The sequence below is a fragment of the Bombina bombina genome, unplaced genomic scaffold, assembly GCF_027579735.1.
Source record: "Bombina bombina isolate aBomBom1 unplaced genomic scaffold, aBomBom1.pri scaffold_669, whole genome shotgun sequence".
NCBI lineage: Eukaryota > Metazoa > Chordata > Amphibia > Anura > Bombinatoridae > Bombina > Bombina bombina.
In genome coordinates, this window is record NW_026512796.1 from 127,130 (window position 1) to 151,763 (window position 24,634).

Consider the following 24,634-nt stretch of genomic DNA (forward strand, 5'->3'; position numbering starts at 1 on the left):
CTGCTAACCTTCAGTGTAACAGATGAGCACACAGACGTGCTAGCACTAATACAGATTATACCATCCCTGGTATTATATATCACATGGCTTTCCCTTACCTGACACCTGACTACACACTGCTAACCTTCAGTCTAACAGATGAGCACACAGACGTGCTAGCACTAATACAGATTATATCCTCCCTGGTATTATATATCACATGGCTTTCCCTTACCTGACACCTGACTACACACTGCTAACCTTCAGTGTAACAGATGAGCACACAGACGTGCTAGCACTAATACAGATTATATCCTCCCTGGTATTATATATCACATGGCTTTCCCTTACCTGACACCTGACTACACACTGCTAACCTTCAGTGTAACAGATGAGCACACAGACGTGCTAGCACTAATACAGATTATACCCTCCCTGGTATTATATATCACATGGCTTTCCCTTACCTGACACCTGACTACACACTGCTAACCTTCAGTGTAACAGATGAGCACACATACGTGCTAGCACTAATACAGATTATATCCTCCCTGGTATTATATATCACATGGCTTTCCCTTACCTGACACCTGACTACACACTGCTAACCTTCAGTGTAACAGATGAGCACACATACGTGCTAGCACTAATACAGATTATACCCTCCCTGGTATTATATATCACATGGCTTTCCCTTACCTGACACCTGACTACACACTGCTAACCTTCAGTGTAACAGATGAGCACACAGACGTGCTAGCACTAATACAGATTATACCCTCCCTGGTATTATATATCACATGGCTTTCCCTTACCTGACACCTGACTACACACTGCTAACCTTCAGTGTAACAGATGAGCACACATGCCTGCTAGCACTAATACAGATTATACTCTCCCTGGTATTATATATCACATGGCTTTCCCTTACCTGACACCTGACTACACACTGCTAACCTTCAGTGTAACAGATGAGCACACAGACGTGCTAGCACTAATACAGATTATACCCTCCCTGGTATTATATATCACATGGCTTTCCCTTACCTGACACCTGACTACACACTGCTAACCTTCAGTGTAACAGATGAGCACACAGACGTGCTAGCACTAATACAGATTATACCCTCCCTGGTATTATATATCACATGGCTTTCCCTTACCTGACACCTGACTACACACTGCTAACCTTCAGTGTAACAGATGAGCACACATACGTGCTAGCACTAATACAGATTATACCCTCCCTGGTATTATATATCACATGGCTTTCCCTTACCTGACACCTGACTACACACTGCTAACCTTCAGTGTAACAGATGAGCACACATACGTGCTAGCACTAATACAGATTATATCCTCCCTGGTATTATATATCACATGGCTTTCCCTTACCTGACACCTGACTACACACTGCTAACCTTCAGTGTAACAGATGAGCACACAGATGTGCTAGCACTAATACAGATTATACCCTCCCTGGTATGATATATCACATGGCTTTCCCTTACCTGACACCTGACTACACACTGCTAACCTTCAGTGTAACAGATGAGCACACATGCCTGCTAGCACTAATACAGATTATACTCTCCCTGGTATTATATATCACATGGCTTTCCCTTACCTGACACCTGACTACACACTGCTAACCTTCAGTGTAACAGATGAGCACACATACGTGCTAGCACTAATACAGATTATACCCTCCCTGGTATTATATATCACATGGCTTTCCCTTACCTGACACCTGACTACACACTGCTAACCTTCAGTGTAACAGATGAGCACACATGCCTGCTAGCACTAATACAGATTATACTCTCCCTGGTATTATATATCACATGGCTTTCCCTTACCTGACACCTGACTACACACTGCTAACCTTCAGTGTAACAGATGAGCACACAGACGTGCTAGCACTAATACAGATTATACCCTCCCTGGTATTATATATCACATGGCTTTCCCTTACCTGACACCTGACTACACACTGCTAACCTTCAGTGTAACAGATGAGCACACAGACGTGCTAGCACTAATACAGATTATACCCTCCCTGGTATTATATATCACATGGCTTTCCCTTACCTGACACCTGACTACACACTGCTAACCTTCAGTGTAACAGATGAGCACACATACGTGCTAGCACTAATACAGATTATACCCTCCCTGGTATTATATATCACATGGCTTTCCCTTACCTGACACCTGACTACACACTGCTAACCTTCAGTCTAACAGATGAGCACACAGACGTGCTAGCACTAATACAGATTATACCCTCCCTGGTATTATATATCACATGGCTTTCCCTTACCTGACACCTGACTACACACTGCTAACCTTCAGTGTAACAGATGAGCACACATACGTGCTAGCACTAATACAGATTATATCCTCCCTGGTATTATATATCACATGGCTTTCCCTTACCTGACACCTGACTACACACTGCTAACCTTCAGTCTAACAGATGAGCACACATGCCTGCTAGCACTAATACAGATTATACCCTCCCTGGTATTATATATCACATGGCTTTCCCTTACCTGACACCTGACTACACACTGCTAACCTTCAGTCTAACAGATGAGCACACATACGTGCTAGCACTAATACAGATTATACCCTCCCTGGTATTATATATCACATGGCTTTCCCTTACCTGACACCTGACTACACACTGCTAACCTTCAGTCTAACAGATGAGCACACAGACGTGCTAGCACTAATACAGATTATACCCTCCCTGGTATTATATATCACATGGCTTTCCCTTACCTGACACCTGACTACACACTGCTAACCTTCAGTGTAACAGATGAGCACACATGCCTGCTAGCACTATTACAGACTATATATCTCATCTCATGGCTTCTCAGTTTATCAATTTATCAATTTATAGCCTTTGATAAGTAAAAATGATTTATTGAGACATATTAGGGACTCTACTGACTAATACTGAATACATTATTGTCATGTTTACCTATCCCTGCGGGTGAGTTTCTGTTCCTTCCATAACTGGGTTTACATGCAAATTCTATTTCTCCAACATAGGTGTGTCCGGTCCACGGCGTCATCCTTACTTGTGGGATATTCTCTTCCCCAACAGGAAATGGCAAAGAGCCCAGCAAAGCTGGTCACATGATCCCTCCTAGGCTCCGCCTACCCCAGTCATTCTCTTTGCCGTTGTACAGGCAACATCTCCACGGAGATGGCTTAGAGTTTTTTAGTGTTTAACTGTAGTTTTTCATTATTCAATCAAGAGTTTGTTATTTTCAAATAGTGCTGGTATGTACTATTTACTCAGAAACAGAAAAGAGATGAAGAGTTCTGTTTGTATGAGGAAAATGATTTTAGCAACCGTAACTAAAATCCATGGCTGTTCCACACAGGACTGTTGAGAGCAATTAACTTCAGTTGGGGGAACAGTGTGCAGTCTCTTGCTGCTTGAGGTATGACACATTCTAACAAGACGATGTAATGCTGGAAGCTGTCATTTTCCCTATGGGATCCGGTAAGCCATGTTTATTACGATCGTAAATAAGGGCTTCACAAGGGCTTATTTAGACTGTAGACTTTTTTGGGCTAAATCGATTCATTATTAACACATATTTAGCCTTGAGGAATCATTTTATCTGGGTATTTTGATATAATAATATCGGCAGGCACTGTATTAGACACCTTATTTCTTAGGGGCTTTCCCAAAGCATAAGCAGAGTCTCATTTTCGCGCCGGTGTGGCGCACTTGTTTTTGAGAGGCATGGCATGCAGTCGCATGTGAGAGGAGCTCTGATACTTAGAAAAGACTTCTGAAGGCGTCATTTGGTATCGTATTCCCCTTTGGGTTTGGTTGGGTCTCAGCAAAGCAGATACCAGGGACTGTAAAGGGGTTAAAGCTTAAAACGGCTCCGGTTCCGTTATTTTAAGGGTTAAAGCTTCCAAATTTGGTGTGCAATATTTTTAAGGCTTTATGACACTGTGGTGAAAATTTGGTGAATTTTGAACAATTCCTTCATGTTTTTTCGCAATTGCAGTAATAAAGTGTGTTCAGTTTAAAATTTAAAGTGACAGTAACGGTTTTATTTTAAAACGTTTTTTGTACTTTCTTATCAAGTTTATGCCTGTTTAACATGTCTGAACTACCAGATAGACTGTGTTCTGAATGTGGGGAAGCCAGAATTCCTATTCATTTAAATAAATGTGATTTATGTGATAATGACAATGATGCCCAAGATGATTCCTCAAGTGAGGGGAGTAAGCATGGTACTGCATCATTCCCTCCTTCGTCTACACGAGTCTTGCCCACTCAGGAGGCCCCTAGTACATCTAGCGCGCCAATACTCCTTACTATGCAACAATTAACGGCTGTAATGGATAATTCTGTCAAAAACATTTTAGCCAAAATGAACCCTTGTCAGCGTAAGCGTGGCTGCTCTGTTTTAGTTACTGAAGAGCATGACGACGCTGACATTAATATCTCTGAAGGGCCCCTAACCCAATCTGAGGGAGCCAGGGAGGTTTTGTCTGAGGGAGAAATTACTGATTTAGGGAACATTTCTCAGCAGGCTGAATCTGATGTGATTACATTTAAATTTAAGTTGGAACATCTCCGCATTTTGCTTAAGGAGGTATTATCCACTCTGGATGATTGTGAAAATTTGGTCATCCCAGAGAAACTATGTAAAATGGACAAGTTCCTAGAGGTGCCGGGGCTCCCAGAAGCTTTTCCTATACCCAAGCGGGTGGCGGACATTGTTAATAAAGAATGGGAAAGGCCCGGTATTCCTTTCGTCCCTCCCCCCATATTTAAAAAATTGTTTCCTATGGTCGACCCCAGAAAGGACTTATGGCAGTCAGTCCCCAAGGTCGAGGGAGCGGTTTCTACTTTAAACAAACGCACCACTATACCCATAGAGGATAGTTGTGCTTTCAAAGATCCTATGGATAAAAAATTAGAAGGTTTGCTCAAAAAGATGTTTGTTCAGCAGGGTTACCTTCTACAACCCATTTCATGCATTGTCCCTGTCACTACAGCCGCATATTTCTGGTTTGATGAACTGATAAAGGTGCTCGATAGTGATTCTCCTCCTTATGAGGAGATTATGGACAGAATCAATGCTCTCAAATTGGCTAATGCTTTCACTCTAGACGCCACTTTGCAATTGGCTAGGTTAGCGGCTAAGAATTCTGGGTTTGCTATTGTGGCGCGCAGAGCGCTTTGGTTGAAATCTTGGTCGGCTGATGCGTCTTCCAAGAACAAGCTACTAAACATTCCTTTCAAGGGGAAAACGCTGTTTGGTCCCGACTTGAAAGAGATTATCTCTGATATCACTGGGGGTAAGGGCCACGCCCTTCCTCAGGATCGGCCTTTCAAGGCAAAAAATAGACCTAATTTTCGTCCCTTTCGTAAAAACGGACCAGCCCAAAGTGCTACGTCCTCTAAGCAAGAGGGTAATACTTCTCAGGCCAAGCCAGCTTGGAGACCAATGCAAGGCTGGAACAAGGGAAGGCAGGCCAAGAAACCTGCCACTGCTACCAAGACAGCATGAAATATTGGCCCCCGATCCGGGACCGGATCTGGTGGGGGGCAGACTCTCTCTCTTCGCTCAGGCTTGGGCAAGAGATGTTCTGGATCCTTGGGCGCTAGAAATAGTCTCCCAGGGTTATCTTCTGGAATTCAAGGGACTTCCCCCAAGGGGGAGGTTCCACAGGTCTCAGTTGTCTTCAGACCACATAAAAAGACAGGCGTTCTTACATTGTGTAGAAGACCTGTTAAAAATGGGAGTGATTCATCCTGTTCCATTAACAGAACAAGGGATGGGGTTCTACTCCAATCTGTTCATAGTTCCCAAAAAAGAGGGAACGTTCAGACCAATCTTAGATCTCAAGATCTTAAACAAATTTCTCAAGGTCCCATCGTTCAAGATGGAAACCATTCGAACTATCCTTCCTTCCATCCAGGAAGGTCAATTCATGACCACGGTGGATTTAAAGGATGCGTATCTACATATTCCTATCCACAAGGAACATCATCGGTTCCTAAGGTTTGCATTCCTGGACAAACATTACCAGTTTGTGGCGCTTCCTTTCGGATTAGCCACTGCTCCAAGGATTTTCACAAAGGTACTAGGGTCCCTTCTAGCGGTGCTAAGACCAAGGGGCATTGCAGTAGTACCCTACCTGGACGACATTCTGATTCAAGCGTCGTCCCTCCCTCGAGCAAAGGCTCACACGGACATCGTCCTGGCCTTTCTCAGATCTCACGGCTGGAAAGTGAACGTGGAAAAGAGTTCTCTATCCCCGTCAACAAGGGTTCCCTTCTTGGGAACAATTATAGACTCCTCAGAAATGAGGATTTTTCTAACAGAGGCCAGAAAAACAAAACTTCTGGACTCTTGTCGGATACTTCATTCCGTTCCTCTTCCTTCCGTAGCTCAGTGCATGGAAGTGATCGGGTTGATGGTAGCGGCAATGGACATAGTTCCTTTTGCGCGCATTCATCTAAGACCATTACAACTGTGCATGCTCAGTCAGTGGAATGGGGACTATACAGACTTGTCTCCAAAGATACAAGTAAATCAGAGGACCAGAGACTCACTCCGTTGGTGGCTGTCCCTGGACAACCTGTCACAAGGGATGACATTCCGCAGACCAGAGTGGGTCATTGTCACGACCGACGCCAGTCTGATGGGCTGGGGCGCGGTCTGGGGATCCCTGAAAGCTCAGGGTCTTTGGTCTCGGGAAGAATCTCTTCTACCGATAAATATTCTGGAACTGAGAGCGATATTCAATGCTCTCAAGGCTTGGCCTCAGCTAGCGAGGACCAAGTTCATACGGTTTCAATCAGACAACATGACGACTGTTGCGTACATCAACCATCAGGGGGGAACAAGGAGTTCCCTAGCGATGGAAGAAGTGACCAAGATTATTCTATGGGCGGAGTCTCACTCCTGCCACCTGTCTGCTATCCACATCCCGGGAGTGGAAAATTGGGAAGCGGATTTTCTGAGTCGTCAGACATTGCATCCGGGGGAGTGGGAACTCCATCCGGAAATCTTTGCCCAAGTCACTCAGCTGTGGGGCATTCCAGACATGGATCTAATGGCCTCTCGTCAGAACTTCAAAGTTCCCTGTTACGGGTCCAGATCCAGGGATCCCAAGGCGGCTCTAGTGGATGCACTAGTAGCACCTTGGACCTTCAAACTAGCTTATGTGTTCCCGCCGTTTCCTCTCACCCCCAGGCTGGTAGCCAGGATCAATCAGGAGAGGGCGTCGGTGATCTTGATAGCTCCTGCGTGGCCACGCAGGACTTGGTATGCAGATCTGGTGAATATGTCATCGGTTCCACCTTGGAAGCTACCTTTGAGACGAGACCTTCTTGTTCAGGGTCCGTTCGAACATCCGAATCTGGTTTCACTCCAGCTGACTGCCTGGAGATTGAACGCTTGATTTTATCGAAGCGAGGTTTCTCAGATTCTGTTATCGATACTCTTGTTCAGGCCAGAAAGCCTGTAACTAGAAAGATTTACCACAAAATTTGGAAAAAATATATCTGTTGGTGTGAATCTAAAGGATTCCCTTGGGACAAGGTTAAGATTCCTAGGATTCTATCCTTCCTTCAAGAAGGATTGGAAAAAGGATTATCGGCAAGTTCCCTGAAGGGACAGATTTCTGCCTTGTCGGTGTTACTTCACAAAAAGCTGGCAGCTGTGCCAGATGTTCAAGCCTTTGTTCAGGCTCTGGTTAGAATTAAGCCTGTTTACAAACCCTTGACTCCTCCTTGGAGTCTCAATTTAGTTCTTTCAGTTCTTCAGGGGGTTCCGTTTGAACCCTTACATTCCGTTGATATTAAGTTATTATCTTGGAAAGTTTTGTTTTTAGTTGCAATTTCTTCTGCTAGAAGAGTTTTCAGAATTATCTGCTCTGCAGTGTTCCCCTCCTTATCTGGTGTTCCATGCAGATAAGGTGGTTTTACGTACTAAACCTGGTTTTCTTCCAAAAGTTGTTTCTAACAAAAACATTAACCAGGAGATTATCGTACCTTCTCTGTGTCCGAAACCAGTTTCAAAGAAGGAACGTTTGTTGCACAATTTGGATGTTGTTCGCGCTCTAAAATTCTATTTAGATGCTACGAAGGATTTTAGACAAACATCTTCCTTGTTTGTTGTTTATTCAGGTAAAAGGAGAGGTCAAAAAGCTACTTCTACCTCTCTCTCTTTTTGGATTAAAAGCATCATCAGATTGGCTTACGAGACTGCCGGACGGCAGCCTCCCGAAAGAATCACAGCTCATTCCACTAGGGCTGTGGCTTCCACATGGGCCTTCAAGAACGAGGCTTCTGTTGATCAGATATGTAGGGCAGCGACTTGGTCTTCACTGCACACTTTTACCAAATTTTACAAGTTTGATACTTTTGCTTCTTCTGAGGCTATTTTTGGGAGAAAGGTTTTGCAAGCCGTGGTGCCTTCCATTTAGGTGACCTGATTTGCTCCCTCCCTTCATCCGTGTCCTAAAGCTTTGGTATTGGTTCCCACAAGTAAGGATGACGCCGTGGACCGGACACACCTATGTTGGAGAAAACAGAATTTATGTTTACCTGATAAATTTCTTTCTCCAACGGTGTGTCCGGTCCACGGCCCGCCCTGGTTTTTTTAATCAGGTCTGATAATTTATTTTCTTTAACTACAGTCACCACGGTACCATATGGTTTCTCCTATGCAAATATTCCTCCTTAACGTCGGTCGAATGACTGGGGTAGGCGGAGCCTAGGAGGGATCATGTGACCAGCTTTGCTGGGCTCTTTGCCATTTCCTGTTGGGGAAGAGAATATCCCACAAGTAAGGATGACGCCGTGGACCGGACACACCGTTGGAGAAAGAAATTTATCAGGTAAACATAAATTCTGTTTTTTTTTTTTTTTTTTTTAATATGGATCTAACAATCTGATAGTACTGAGTGTAGTATCATCTAGATGAAACCAGTGACTGTAAATAAGAATGACATTGTATTGGAGACCCATGTAAGGTGACTTTATGTAAAATATTGTGGGCCAGATTACAAACGGAGCGCATATATATATATATATATACAAAACACGGAAGGGAACTGCACTCTCATACCGGACCGGGTACACATCCTATGACCCTGCAACATGCTCAGCCCTGGGTGCCACTGGCACTCACAGGAAGCTGTGCTGTCCCCAGAGCCACAAGCAGTTAACCCCAGACAGGTCTGGGTGCAAGAACCATAGGGAAAATTACAAAACAAATTAATACAACACACAGAGAAAACCCAGCACTCACTTACAAGCTCTCAGCTAAGATTTAAAAGCAAAACTGGAAAGGTTAGTCACCGCATCTGGCCAAATGGGACAAGCTCAGGTACCACGTCAAGGTCCTTTCCAAAACCTGAGACCCTATAACAGCCACACAATGCAAGCTTTCAAATCCAAACAAACTGAAAACAAAAAAAGGGTGCACAGGAATATGTAACCACCCTAGACATATACAAAACACGGAAGGGAACTGCACTCTCATACCGGACCGGGTACACATCCTGTGACCCTGCAACATGCTCAGCCCTGGGTGCCACTGGCACTCACAGGAAGCTGTGCTGTCCCCAGAGCCACAAGCAGTTAACCCCAGACAGGTCTGGGTGCAAGAACCATAGGGAAAATTACAAAACAAATTAATACAACACACAGAGAAAACCCAGCACTCACTGGGTCTAACCTTTCCAGTTTTGCTTTTAAATCTTAGCTGAGAGCTTGTAAGTGAGTGCTGGGTTTTCTCTGTGTGTTGTATTAATTTGTTTTGTAATTTTCCCTATGGTTCTTGCACCCAGACCTGTCTGGGGTTAACTGCTTGTGACTCTGGGGACAGCACAGCTTCCTGTGAGTGCCAGTGGCACCCAGGGCTGAGCATGTTGCAGGGTCATAGGATGTGTACCCGGTCCGGTATGAGAGTGCAGTTCCCTTCCGTGTTTTGTATATGTCTAGGGTGATTACATATTCCTGTGCACCCTTTTTTTGTTTTCAGTTTGTTTGGATTTGAAAGCTTGCATTGTGTGGCTGTTTTAGGGTCTCAGGTATTGGAGAGGACCTTGACGTGGTACCTGAGCTTGTCCCATTTGGCCAGATGCGGTGACTAACCTTTCCAGTTTTGCTTTTAAATCTTAGCTGAGAGTTTGTAAGTGAGTGCTGGGTTTTCTCTGTGTGTTGTATATATATATATAGTTTGCATGCAAGTCATATTAGCGATACCAGCGAACTATAATGTGAGCTGGTATTACAAGTTAATCGCAATATGATTCATTCGCATTGCTAGGAAGCATTTCGCTCACGAGAGTGCACTTCCATAGGCTCCTATGGAAGCCTTGTTTTTATGCCGTCACAGATGGTATCAGAACTTCAGCACCAGCGAAGGGGGTAAGTGGCACAGCGATGGCTGTAAATATAAATGTATATGCTGATATACCTATAAATGTATGTGTATATACACCTATTAACACACAAATATGTATGTACATAAACATATATAATTACTGGGAACACACAGTTGCCATTGACCGCAATGTAAAAGCACTTTTTAGTGCCGTTTTTTTCTAACACCCCACTCCCACCAACTTTACCCCCAAAATACTACCTAGTGCAATAATTTTATTAAAAAATAAAGATCCTGCTATCTTTATTGATAAACTACACTAGACTGTATTTTGGGGCTATTTGAAGCATATTTATAAAATTAACCAGAGATCCGAGCTCGCTGTATCAATAACCAGCCACTTGTAATAGCTGGTTATTATTGCACTGCAAATGTGCCCATTGGCAGGAGCGCACTAATTGAGCACTGCACTTGTAACCTAGCCCTGTGTGTTTTTAAAGGGTAGTAAAATTGGTACATTAAAAATATAAAGATGATCCTTTAAATTTATGTAGCTTTACAGACATTTAACATTTTATATGTAGCTTGTTGCTATTATTTTGGATTTATATTTAAAAAAAGACAGAGCAATATGGTTTGTGTATATGTATAAAAGTATATATTATATGTATAGAAATAAATGTTACATATCTGATGGGGGCTTCTTTTAAATACAAAAAGTAAGACAGTGACAAAAACTCATTTAATTGCAGCAAATTATATCTGTAGAATAAAATAAAGTCAGAAAAAAATATAATTTATGCTACAAAGATTAGAAAAATAAGCATTAAATAAAACATAATGGACTAGATTACAAGTGGAGAGATGTTTTAACGTGCACCCATAAAGGGTCAAATTTACCCATTTACAGGCACATAGTAAATAACCAGCCATTACAAGTGGCTGGTTAATGCTACCATGAGCTTGCGATAGCACTTTGCACTAATTACAATTAACCTGAGATCAGACCTCTGGTTAATTAAAAAACAATGTCCCCCAAGTGCCCCCATAATTGAGTGTACAGTTCCTTGTATATATATATATAAAAAATATGAGCAGTTGTAAAACAAACTGCATGAAGCAGTTATAAGGGATTAAAGTGAGCGAGTGTGGGTTGTTAGAAAAAACCCAGCACACTGAATAGTGCCTTTACATTGCGGTCTATGGGGACTGTGTTTTAAACTGTAAATATATATATTTATATGCTTTATATACATATATATTTATGTGTTAATAGTGTACACATATAAACACATATATATGTACATATTCATATATATTTTAAATTTGCTGCCCAACGATGCGCGACTTAGCCTCTACATTGCGTCAGGTGCTTTGCCGTGCCTCACAACATCAGAACGAGTTTCCCATTGGAGGCTATGGAAGCATTGCACTTTACTTGTAATACCAGCGTATGCAAATGTTTTACTGAGTGGAGCGCAAATATTGAAATACTCAGCTTAGTATCTCATATGTATCTAACATCATGTTAATATTATACATCTGTTTGCAACTCAGTTCTGTTAAAATAACCATTTTCATTAATAAAAACATAATATAATGCTGTATCCTGAGATATTTTAGGATACGACAGAAAAATCTCTCACATTTAAATAAACAGTTTGTTTCCTCCCTTCTTATCCATATGATAATCACACCCTGAGAGGGAGGCAGGGACTCTATATTCATGTGACACCAGAGGGGACAATAGACATCTATATGAGAACAAAAGTCCAGGTGTGACCCTCTCATTGTCTCCCAACTGACAAGTTGTACTCATGTGAGTCACACAGAGAAAGGTGACACTCCCACATTAGTATAAATATCTGTGTAACACTCAGTGATATCACAGGAGGAACCAGAGAGACTTCATACTTACAGAGCTTCTGCTAAACGGTAATATGCAAACCCTGACATAAATCTTTATTAACAGCCTCACACTGTTGTGTTTTATATAATGATGAGAAAATATTGTCCTGTATTTTGTTGTGATAAAGATAAAATATTTCACTTTATATAAGAAACTGAGTTTATATAAAAAAAACAACTGTACTTATTTAAAGGGACAGTATACACCCATTTTCATATAACTGCATGTAATAGACACTACTATAAAGAAGAATATGATAGTGATATAAAAAAAAGTATAAAACCTTTTTTTAAAACTTAGGAGTTCCCAGTTTAGCTGTGTTGATGAGGTTATGCTGAGACTCCCATTGAAAGGGGCTGGGAAAACAAGAATAACAGACTGCCCCCTCCCCTGCATATGAAAAGACAGATTACACAAACAGGAGCCAGCAGCACACTGTAAACGCGTGTATACAACTGACACTGTGGGGCTTGGTTAGGAGTCTGAAAAATCAGCACAATGTTATAAAAAAATAAGCAAAACTATACATTGTTACAAAAACACCCCCAGGTGGGCTGTATAAATCTGCAAAACAGTTATGCAAAGAAGTCAATGTCCCTTTAATTTGTTTTCTATATGTTTTCATGCTGTGTTAATGAATTTAATGTTAAGTTATTTAATTAGAAAAGCTAATTTAATACATAATGATTTACAGCAGTTTGTAGCAGAACCAAACCATAGTTTGAAGCGTGAGGAGGTCTGTCCAATAATTTGTGGGGGTTGTTCCTGTTATCCAATGAGCAACAGATTCCTAAAGGGGCATGAACCCCAATTTGTATTACTTCCGCGGTTAAGATTAAGCATATAATTTAAATCAACTTTACAATTTGTTTCTCTCATCATCAAGTTTGCTTCATTGTCTTGGTCCCTTGCTGATGTATCATTAATGCGCTACTGGGAGCTAGCTGAACACATCAGGAGAGCCAGTGATAGATGTATTTGTGCAGCTAGCTCCGAGTAATGCATTGCTGCTCTTGAGACTACCTAGGTATGCTTTGCAATAAAGAATACCAAGTGAATTGAGCAAATTTGATGATAGAAACAAATTGTAAAGTTGTTTAAAATGATCTGCTCTATCTGAAAAGCAAAAGTAAAAAAATGTAGGTTTCATGCCCCTTTAAGTATCAGCCAATTAGAATCCAGTATTACCCTATAGGTTTATAACTAACTGTAGAGCCCAGATAAACCATTTTCATTTAATATTAGTCTGAAGCTGCTATTTGCTCCAGTAATAAATATCACTCAGCGTATGGCCCTGTTGTATCAGTCTCATCACATATACTGATCTAATCATAAATATCTTGTGATCTGCATATTATTTTATTTCTAATGAGGTTATTTTATAACTAGATGGTAAGTCTATGTGTTGTTAATAAAAAATTTTTTAAAAACTACACTAAAACTACAGAAAAAAAGAAACAAATTATCAAAAATTAAAAAATAAACCTAATCCCTATGAAAATTAAAAAGCCCCCCCTGAAATAAAAATGCCCCCTAATCTAATGCTAAACTACCAATTGCCCTTAAAAGGGCGGTTTGTAGGACATTGCCCTAAGTGTAACAGCTCTTTTAAGAATTAAAAATACTAAGAACCCCTAACAGTAAAACTCCCACCCACCAAATCCCCCAAAATAAAAAACCTAACACTAAAAATCCTAAACTATCCATTGCCCTGAAAAGGGCATTTGTATGGGCATTGCCCTTAAAAGGGCATTCGGCTCTTTTGCTGCCCATCCCTAATCTAAAAAACAAAAACAAAAAAAAACTAACACTAAAGCCCCAAATAGATACTCACGGGTCCTTAATTCCGGCGGAGAAAGTCCTCTTCCATACGGTGAATTCTTCTTCCAAGTGGCCGACATCTTCTTCCAAGTGAGGACCTCTTCTTTCTTCATCCAGGACAGTGGAACTGAAGACCGATGACGGCGGAACTGAAGACTGGTGATCACGGGGCCATGGAGCGCAGAGGTTCCTCTTCTTCCGATCGCCGCCGTACACTGAATAGTGAATTCAAGGTACGCAATTAAATATGGCGTCCCTTGAGTTCCTATTGGCTGAATTGATTCTTCAAATTCAAATCAACCAATAGGATGAGAGCTACTGAAATCCTATTGACTGTTTAAATCAGCCAATAGGATTTCAGTAGCTCTCATCCTATTGGTTGATTTGAATTTGAAGAATCAAATCAGCCAATAGGAATCTTTAATCGCATACCTTGAATTCACTATTCAGTGTACGGCGGCGATCGGAAGAAGAGGATCCTCCACGCTCCATGGCTCAGCGATCGCCGGTCTTCAGTTCCACTGTCCTGCATGAAGAAAGAAGAGGTCCCTGCTTGGAAGACGATGTTGGCCGCTTGGAAGAAGACTTCAAAGCATGGAAGAGGACCTTCTCCGCCGGACTTCAGGACCCGTGAGTATCTATTTGGGGCTTTAGTGTTAAGGTTTTTTTTTTTATTTTTTGAGTTTTTTTTTTTTTTAGATTAGGGATGGGCAGCAAAAGAGCTGAATGCCCTTTTAAGGGCAATGCCCATACAAATGGTGTTTTTATTTTGGGGGGCTTTTTTATTTTCATATGGATTAGGTTTAATTTTGTAAACTTTGGTAATTTTGTTTTTTTATGTACCATAATGTTAGCCTTTTTTTATTTTTTGTAATCTTAGCTTTTTTTTAATTTTTCGTAACTTTAGTATTTTTTAGTTTAGGCAATTTGTGTTAATTTCGGGAGTGTTAGGTTAGGGGGCTTAGTAATTCAATTAGTTATTTGCGTTGTGGGTTTTGACGGTTTAAGGGGTTAATAGGTTAATTATGTTTATTGTGATATGGGGGTTTTGCGGTTTAGGGGTTAATAGGGTAAATAGGTTTATTGCGATGTGGGGGTTTTGCGGTTTTATGGGTTAGTAGGTTAATTATGTTTATTGCTATGTGAGGGTTTTGCGGTTTAGGAGTTAATAGGGTAATTAGGTTTATTGTGATGTGGGTGGTTGACGATTAAGGGGTTAATTACTTTATTATTTTGCGATGTGTGGGTTTGCAGTGTATGTGTTAATACTTTGTGTGGGAGGTTCTGGGTTTTTTTTTTGTTATACTTTGTGCGGGCGGATTCTTTCACCTGCATCCAGGTGAATTATTTTGGCTGCGCATGCAGTCAACATTCTATTGGCTGCCTCACGCTGCTAACATTCCATTGAGGATGCGTGTGCAACTGCTGACGGTGAAGGACATTACAAACGCAATTATAGTATAGATACATTTCTTATTTCTATTAGCTGCACCTGTTTATCCCACTGATCTGTGACTGATTCTTGTTGTTAGTAAAGAGCTTAGTAAGTGTATTCTGCACCTTCAGCTGCTGCTGTTTATGTCACATGATCACAGACTTAAAGGGACAGTGTCCTGTAAATTTGGTTTTCCCTTAAAATAACAAGAAACCCCAAAAAATGTTTTTCATCATTTAAATAGAACATATAATTTTATTCTATTATAATATTTGTTTTATTCTTTACATCTACTTTATTAAAGTACCTAAGTATGTTTTAACACAAAGGATTCCAAGAAAACAAAGCAGTTTTGATACTATCAGTACAATGGAAAGCTGTTTAAATGTGCATGAAACTTTTTAACTGTGGCTTAGCTGTCCATTTTAATGCTTTACCAATGACTTGTTATACCAATCTATACAAATGTTATAAAATGTATGGGAAATATCACCTCTAGGTTTTTTTTACAGCTAAAATATCAGTTTTTGTTTCCAGTTTATTTCCATTATCAATTTGTGGACAGTCACTTAGTGCACTTTCATAATACAGGGGCAGAAAACAATTGTAAAAAAATCTACTGCTCTACTGAAATTTATAGTAAGATTTTTTGTTATTTGCATTGTCTTTTTTATTATGCATTTGTGGATTTTGTATTTTTATTGTATTGTATGGTTCCTTAAATGGGCTGAGGTTGTAGGGAGAACATATTTTATTTCATCACTCTATGTAAATACAGAGACTTCCTTTTCTTATCTCTATCAAAGATAACAATTAATATGAACATTTTGTGCCTATCTCTCTCTTTTGCATTGTGATTTAAGACAACTCAGTACTGACCAGGAGAAGATAAAGGACTGGGGGTGGAGCACAAGACAAATACAAAATGTCTGACAGTGAGATTAGTAGGAAGTACAATACCAATACTGCAGTATTAGATGTAACTTACACTTAAACAACTCTTATGTAACATTTCTTTTCAGGATAAAATCTTGTTATGTGTCAGTGCTTTTATATAAATGATAGAATAAAATGATTATATTTGTAAGGTTGTGGTTTGTGCCACTTATAAATAGATTGTCTGCTCCTGAGCTTATAGTGTAAAGCTCTGGGAAAACTGTAACACACACAGAGCTAACTGTACTAAATGCTTGTGCTAAATCAGCAGCGCATGTGTAATACCCTAAGCACAGGGACTCAGCCGATCTGTATCACATGACTTGTTATGTGTCAGTGCTTTTATATAAATGATAGAATAAAATGATTATATTTGTAAGGTTATGGTTTGTGCCACTTATAAATAGATTGTCTGCTCCTGAGCTTATAGTGTAAAGCTCTGGGAAAACTGTAACACACACAGAGCTAACTGTACTAAATGCTTGTGGGGAATCAGCAGCGCATGTGTAATACCCTAAGCAAAGGGACTCAGCCGATCTGTATCACATGACTTGTTATGTGTCAGTGCTTTTATATAAATGATAGAATAAAATGATTATATTTGTAAGGTTGTGGTTTGTGCCACTTATAAATAGATTGTCTGCTCCTGAGCTTATAGTGTAAAGCTCTGGGAAACCTGTAACACACACAGAGCTAACTGTACTAAATGCTTGTGGGGAATCAGCAGCGTATGTGTAATACCCTAAGCAAAGGGACTCAGTCGATCTGTATCACATGACTTGTTATGTGTGCCTTTAATTATAACATCCGTACACTTAATCACAACCATTATTTATTATTATCTGTCTAAACCATGTAATGTACTTTTTACAGACACGGCCAGAGCACTGAGAGATATCAGGTATTGATGTAACTGGAGTGAATAAGGGAACCTTCTTCCTGAGCACAGACATTGGAGCTTGTTATCAGCATGAACTCATATGTGTTAGGTGAGTAAAATAGATATTATACTGACTTTAATTACTGGGAAAATAGAATAGATCACTCATTAAACAAATATAAACTATTATATTTATATCTGCATCTTTAAGTACATTTGTGTCAGTGACGTTATAAAGAAGGAGCAACCCCCATTGAGCTGAGGAGGAGGGTAACAAATACTATGCCCCCAAGGCTTTTGTGCTACCCTAGGCACTCAAAATTCTGCTGCCCCCTAACAACCCCCCCCCCCCCAAGGTTTTAGGTCAGTTTTTGGCCATAATATTTGTTATTCAGGGAGTAACATTCATTTTTTTATGGCATTTCCAAAGTAAATGTTCACAAGGACTTGCAAAACACTTGCGTTCACACAGACAGAGGCACACACACATACACTAAAACACACAGAGTTCTACACACATGCACATATACACATACACACATACACACACATATTCACACACACATCTATCTATTTCTGCCATATATATAAAAACCCCAAACACATATTTCTTGATACAATACTCCCTCAAACAAGCCAATAGAACTAAAGGCAATAGCTAGCTAAATAAATGAAAGTTTTAGAGTTGCCAATAAACTGTAAGCTCTATGGACAGTGTCTTATTATACCCTCCTAGAATGTAATGTAATGCTCATTGGGCAAAATCTCTCATTGTACCTGTATAATACTTCTAAAATAACTGTAATATTTTTACAAATCTAACAATAAAAAAGTGCTGCCTCCAATCTGCTGCCCTAGGCAAGTGCCTAGTTTGCCTAGGCCACAATACGGCCCTGTTAAGACATCATGTTCTCAACCAACTGGTTGATCATGAGCTGGGCAGGGCTGTATGTGTACTTGCTTGTGCAATGTTAAATGAGGATAAAGGATGCCACCTCTCTTGCCCAGAATACAGATGTACTTGTTCCCTGGCTGAGAACATTATTCACCCGCACCTTGTTTAATATGGCCCTATAACTTGTTTTCATCAGTAATCAGTGTTTTAGTTTATTATGATGTAGAATTATTTGAATTCTTTGTCTTCTGTTTTTTTAATTTCATGATTTTTTTTAGAATCTTTGTTTAAGCACAATTATAAAGAGTTACAAATAAACAGATTACAATTAATCTGCTTATAGTTTTCTAAATTTAATTACCTTCTCTTCCTTATCTATTATCATATCATATCATATGTAACAATGATTTGCCTCTCTAAACTTTTTCTTAGTTGAGCAATATTAGGACATCTATTGACTATTCAATACTTACTAATTAATTTCTGTTCTAATCGCACAATATAAGCCAACAAGTTCAAGTGTTTTTCATGGACTGTTTTCAATGAAGAGAAAAAAGTATATCCTCAAAAGACAGTTTGCAGACAGTATCACAAACTTTACTCAAAAGACAGGAAACCTTAATTTAAAACTAGTACATTTTTTGGGCAGTCCCATAATAGATGTAATACATTTTGATTAATTTAATGAACATTTAGGACAGATGTCTGTTATATCCTTTATTCCATTTTGTCACTCTATTAGGAGTTAAATAATCTTTATTAATCAATCTGATTTAAGGTTAGCTTATTAACTAAATTAATTATTTTACTTATTATTATTATTATTTAATTCTAAAGCGCCAACAGATGCCACAGCGCTGCCCATGGGTACAAAGATAAAAAGTACAACGGAGAAACAATACAATAAAAGACACAATTTTACAGACAAATTCAAGGGGGAATTGAGGGCCCTATTCCCATGGGAACTTACAATCTAGATGGGTAGGAGGATGGGAAACAGGAGGTGAGGACTGCAGAGTTGAGAATGATATTAGTGAGGAGATAGATGAGGGCAACTGTTAGGTAAGTGAAATTAATTTGTTGCTGAGTTGGGTGATCTCATCTGTGATCTCTTTAACCAAAAGAACAGACCATTTTGTAGCATTTAACTCTGATTGCTTATAGAGAGGTCTAAGCTAGATACTATTCTGTATATTGCAGACAAAGAGAATTTTATTTTTAAAGTGTTTATTAATGATCTTACTATATGGGAAAGAATCACAGATTTTAGTTTAATTATATATGAACCTTTTTAATATAATATTTTAAGTGGACATGTATCCATTGGTATATATCAGGAAGTCCATAGAGAAGTTGACATGTTTTAAGAGACTTGTCTGAAAAGTTATTCAATACACTGACATTTTTTAATTATGTAGGGAGAATATCTTAGAATCTTCAGGGAGGAATTGTGGATTTCCGTTTAATGGCAAATATCTCGATATTCTATAGTTTAAGCATAGACTACTATAGTCCATTTTCCAAGAATTTCTTATAGCTATAGAATTCCTAATTCTCTATTAAACTTACCATCTGAGGCATCTAGTGCATAAGCTAGTGAAAAGGGCTTAGCTCTTTCATTTTTCTATCCCATTTATTGTATAACTAGTGTTAAAGCCTGTGTACACGGGCCAAAATGTGTAAGGAAATACATATACCTATTAGGAGGCATATCTCTATCCATCTATCCCTCTATCCATCTATCCCTTTTCCATCTATTCCTCTTATCCATCTATTCCTCTATCCCTAGCATCTATCTCTATCCATCTATCCCTCTATCTATATTTCCCTCTATCTCTATCCATCTATCCCTATGTCAACATTTTTTTTCAGACCCGCCCCCTCCAGCAATGGGCTGCCCACCTGCCTACCTCCTAACCCTTCCATGCCACCAACATTCGGCACCATCACTGCCCAATGCAGAGAGGGACACAGAGTGTCCCTCTCTGCTTCAGTACTTCTGCAAGACTATTTCTGCACTGCCCCACTTGTGGGACATGCATAAATAGTACAATCTCGCTACTTTTAATGAGATTGTGGCAAAGAGAGGCCCAGGGCTTAATGACCAGCGCCATCCTCGCGCTTGTCTCGCACAGTCTATACTGGTCATTAAGGGATTAAGGCCAGGTATGTTTGTCTTGTGCTGCAGTCTCTACTGTGCGTGACTGCATCGGACAAACATACCTGACCTATAATATATATAATATAGGATAATCTGTGTCTTTAAGCCAATCAAAAAGTTACATTTAAAAGGAATGCCCAATTATATAATATTTGATACACCAAAGCCTCCATTATCTCATGATAGATAAAGTCTACGTAAGTCAATTCTTATTTTTTCCAAAGAAATGTTCTTTTTAACCTATTCTATTATTATCCTTTGGGGTTAGTAACAGAGGAATGAATTGCATTCGGTATATCATTTTAAACAAAGCCACCCTTCCAACAATCACGATAGGTAAATGTTTCCAGCTTTTTAGTTGATTATCTATTTTTAATTTAATTTAAACCAGTTATTAGGGTTTAGCGTTAATTTAATGATCATCTACTTCTTTAAAATATATGACTTTGTTTCTTTATCTTTTTAAAAGCTATAATACCTCTGATTTACTAATATTTAATTTATAAGTTGATATTGTACCTTAGGTCTTTATTATAGATAATATTTTATATGTTAGTGCTCTGGGTTGTGTAACATATAGCAATAGATCGTTTGTATTGATCTCTTAATAAATTTGCTTCCTATTTTAATCCAAGGAAGGAGCTCTCTTAATTTCATTGCTAAGGATTCTAGTGCTAAATTGAAGAGGAGATAGAAGACATCCTTGGTGGGTTCCTCTTTCAAGAGGAAAGTGGTGTGAGATGACATTATTCACCACAATACATGCTTTAGATTCAGGATGTAGCTTCATAATTATATTAAGAAAATTGCCTGAGATATTATAATGTTGTAAAAAATCAAATAAAAACTTCGGTTCAACCCTTTGAATGTTTCAGTGTCTAGATAGAGATAAGAGAAAAGTCTCAGGTAGGTACAGGTAGGGTACTGTTCTTATTTCTTTTTTTATTCCAAAATATATCTATTACCTCAATAATTTTCCTGACATTTTTTTGATAGTGTTCTACCTGAGATGAAGCCATCTTAGCCTTTATAAACCTACTATGGGATTACATTTGTTAATTTTTCAGATTTCCAATTTAATTTTATCATCAAATTTGTTTTGTTCTCTTGGTATTCTTTGTTGAAATCTAAACCTTGGTAGGCTCATATGCTAATTTCTAAGCTCTTGAAAGTTGCCTCTTTTCTCAGTGAATTTTGACAGTTTTCAACAGCTAGACAGCGCTAGTTCATGTGTGCCATATAGATAATAGCACTGATTGGCAAAAACGCAAGTCTGTAAAAAACAACTGAAATAAGGGGGCAGTCTGCAGAAGCTTAGATACAAGGTAATCACAGAGGACAAATTTATATTTATATAACCGTGTTGGTTATGCAAAACTGGGGAATGGGTAATAAAGGGATTATCTATATTTTTAAACAATAACAATTCTGGAGTAGTCTGTGTCTTTAATATTGAGATTGGATTAAACAATTCTGCATTTAAAGTGTCTTTATTAGGTTTTAAAAAAGTCAATATATTTGCCAATTTTAAACTGCTATTGAATGAGGTATTCTCCAACAAGTACTTATTAAATGACAATTGTAATGTCCCAACTATATCCTCTATCATTATCTTATAGAAATCCCCTGGTAAGTCATCTGGACCTGGGGATATATTGGCTTTGATCGATTCAACCATGTCTTTAATATCTTTTTCTGTTATGGGTTTAATTCATTAAATTGTTTCTCTACTAGCCTGGGCAAGATAATTATTTCCCAGTAAGAGCTATGGTGAGAGAGAGGTCAGAGGAATAATGTTTTTCATAATATAAAATAAATGATTTCAATATAAAATCTATATAATTTGCTGTAGTTTATTAAGATGTAGAATTGTTTGCATTCTTTGTCTTCCATTTTTTAAATTTGTGATTTTAAAGGTGAATCAATTCAAAACCAAACAGAGAACTTAAGGGAAGACATTTTGACTATTCTAAATACTAAACATTCTTTATATTATTTATTCCTTTTCTTTTTTTAATGTAGAAAACCACTTGAAAAGTTCATATCTATCCTTCACAACAGGAAGCAACAGAATGATACCGCAGACTACAAACATTTTAGACACTAATGACTATTCACAAACATTGGGGATATCACAGCAGATATTTAAAGGAGATGGTGAATTGGAAGGAACTGGGCAGCAATCATTATGCACAGAGAGTAATGTAGTCATCAAACAAGAGGACAATATTTATGACTTATCTAGTGAAATGATTATCCTCGAGGATAAACCACACACATTTACTGAGTTTTCAAACCATTTTAAAGAAGGGCAAATTCTACAGTCTAACCAAATAATTCATACAAAGGAGAAGCCCTTCAAATGTTCAGAATGTGAGAAAAGCTTTAGATGTAAGTCACATCTCATAGAACACCTCAAAATTCACACAGGGGAGAAACCACACAAATGTACAGAGTGTGGAAGATGTTTCACATCTAAGAGAAGCCTTACATCTCATGAAAAGACCCACACAGGGGAGAAACCTTTCACATGTACTGAATGTGGCAAATGTTTCATACGAATGGCAAGCCTTATATCTCACGAAAGGACCCACACAGGGGAGAAACCATTTATATGTACTGAATGTGGAAAAGGTTTTGCAGATGTGTCATTTCTCAAGCAACACCAAAAGATTCATACAGGGGAGAAGCAACACACATGCACAATATGTGGAAAATGTTTCACAGGAAAAACTACTCTAATATTTCATCAAAGGATCCACACAGGGGAGAAGCCATTCAGTTGTACAGAGTGTGGAGTACAATTTACCCAAAGGTCCAGTCTCTTAACCCACAAAAGAATTCACACTGGAGAAAAACCTTTCACATGTACAGAATGTGGAAAAATGTTTGCAGACAAGTCAAGTTTCAGAAGACATCAACTTATTCACATAGGGGAAAAACCTTTCACATGTGCTGAGTGTGGTAAATCTTTCACAGAGAAGACTAATCTCATATCACATGAAAGGATCCACACAGGGGAGAAGCCATTCACCTGTACTGAATGTGGAGAAAGTTTCACAATAAAACCAAGTCTTCTAAAACATATAAGAATTCACACAGGGGAAAAGCCTTTTGAATGTACAGAGTGTGGAAAAAGTTTTACACAAAAGAGTAATCTTAAAACTCATGAAAGGATTCACAAGGAAAGAATCCTTTCACATGTTTAGACTGAGGAAAAAGGTTTCTATGCAAATCAGATATCACAAAACACCAAATATTTCACAGAAAAGAAGATTTTATATACACAGCGTGGAAACCTTTTCAAAATGATCCTAGAGTACAAACTCTCAATAAAGAAAGGTAAAACAAGATGCTGTTGTAAATAATACTTTCTAAATCCCAATTCAAAAAGCCCCAGATTGGAAGTGCTCACCTTAGTTTCTATCATATAAATGTAATAGAATCCAAACACCACACAGGAATATACAAATCTGTCCTCATACTGACCAGTTTACACAAACATTCACCTCCAAAGCACCCCCAGTGTTGTTTATTAATATGTCAGTGTTAGGAGTTGTACGTTTGATTTACATAGGGGAGAAAATAATTATATTTACAGAATAAAAGAGTCATTTATATGAATAGATTGTTAGAAATGATAAAAACAAGATCAGTCTCAAATGATTGACATCTGGGAGCTATATTTAATGTGCACATCATGTGGATAAACCTTTTCTTATAGCAATAGATGCTTAGCATTGTATATGTTATATACAAGAGGAATTACTGAGGGGAAACTGATTTTACTCAAAGGGACAGTCTACACATTAGTCATCTTAAAGTCTTACCTCAGATTAAGCTGCAAATACCCTCCAGCACCCTTTCTATATCATGCAGCACAAACAGTAAAAAAGTTATTTTAAAATGAATAGTGTTTCTGGCCAGTTTGAAATGGCTGCCAAGCTCAGCCCACTGATGACATCATGATCTGGGCTGCATATGGCATCCAATCACAAAAAGCTTAGTAGTTTAATTCAACAGACTGTCTATGCTATTCAGCAGAGTGCCTAGATGCAGCACAGATTGTGATGTCATCAGTGGGTGGAGCTTGACAGCCAATTCAAACTGGCCAGAAACACTATTTATTTTAAAACAACTTTTTTACTGTTTCTGCTACATGATATAGAAAAGGTGCAGGATACTATTTGCAGGTTAATCTAAGGTAAGACTTTGAGATGATCAAGG

General features: G+C 38.9%; 1 pseudogene; it reads left to right on the forward strand.

Annotated features, from left to right (window-relative positions):
- The window catches only part of LOC128644539 (zinc finger protein 260-like), a 70,152-nt pseudogene extending 46,394 nt beyond the window's left edge, over positions 1 to 23,758 (forward strand).
- Positions 23,759 to 24,634: the final 876 nt, after the last annotated feature.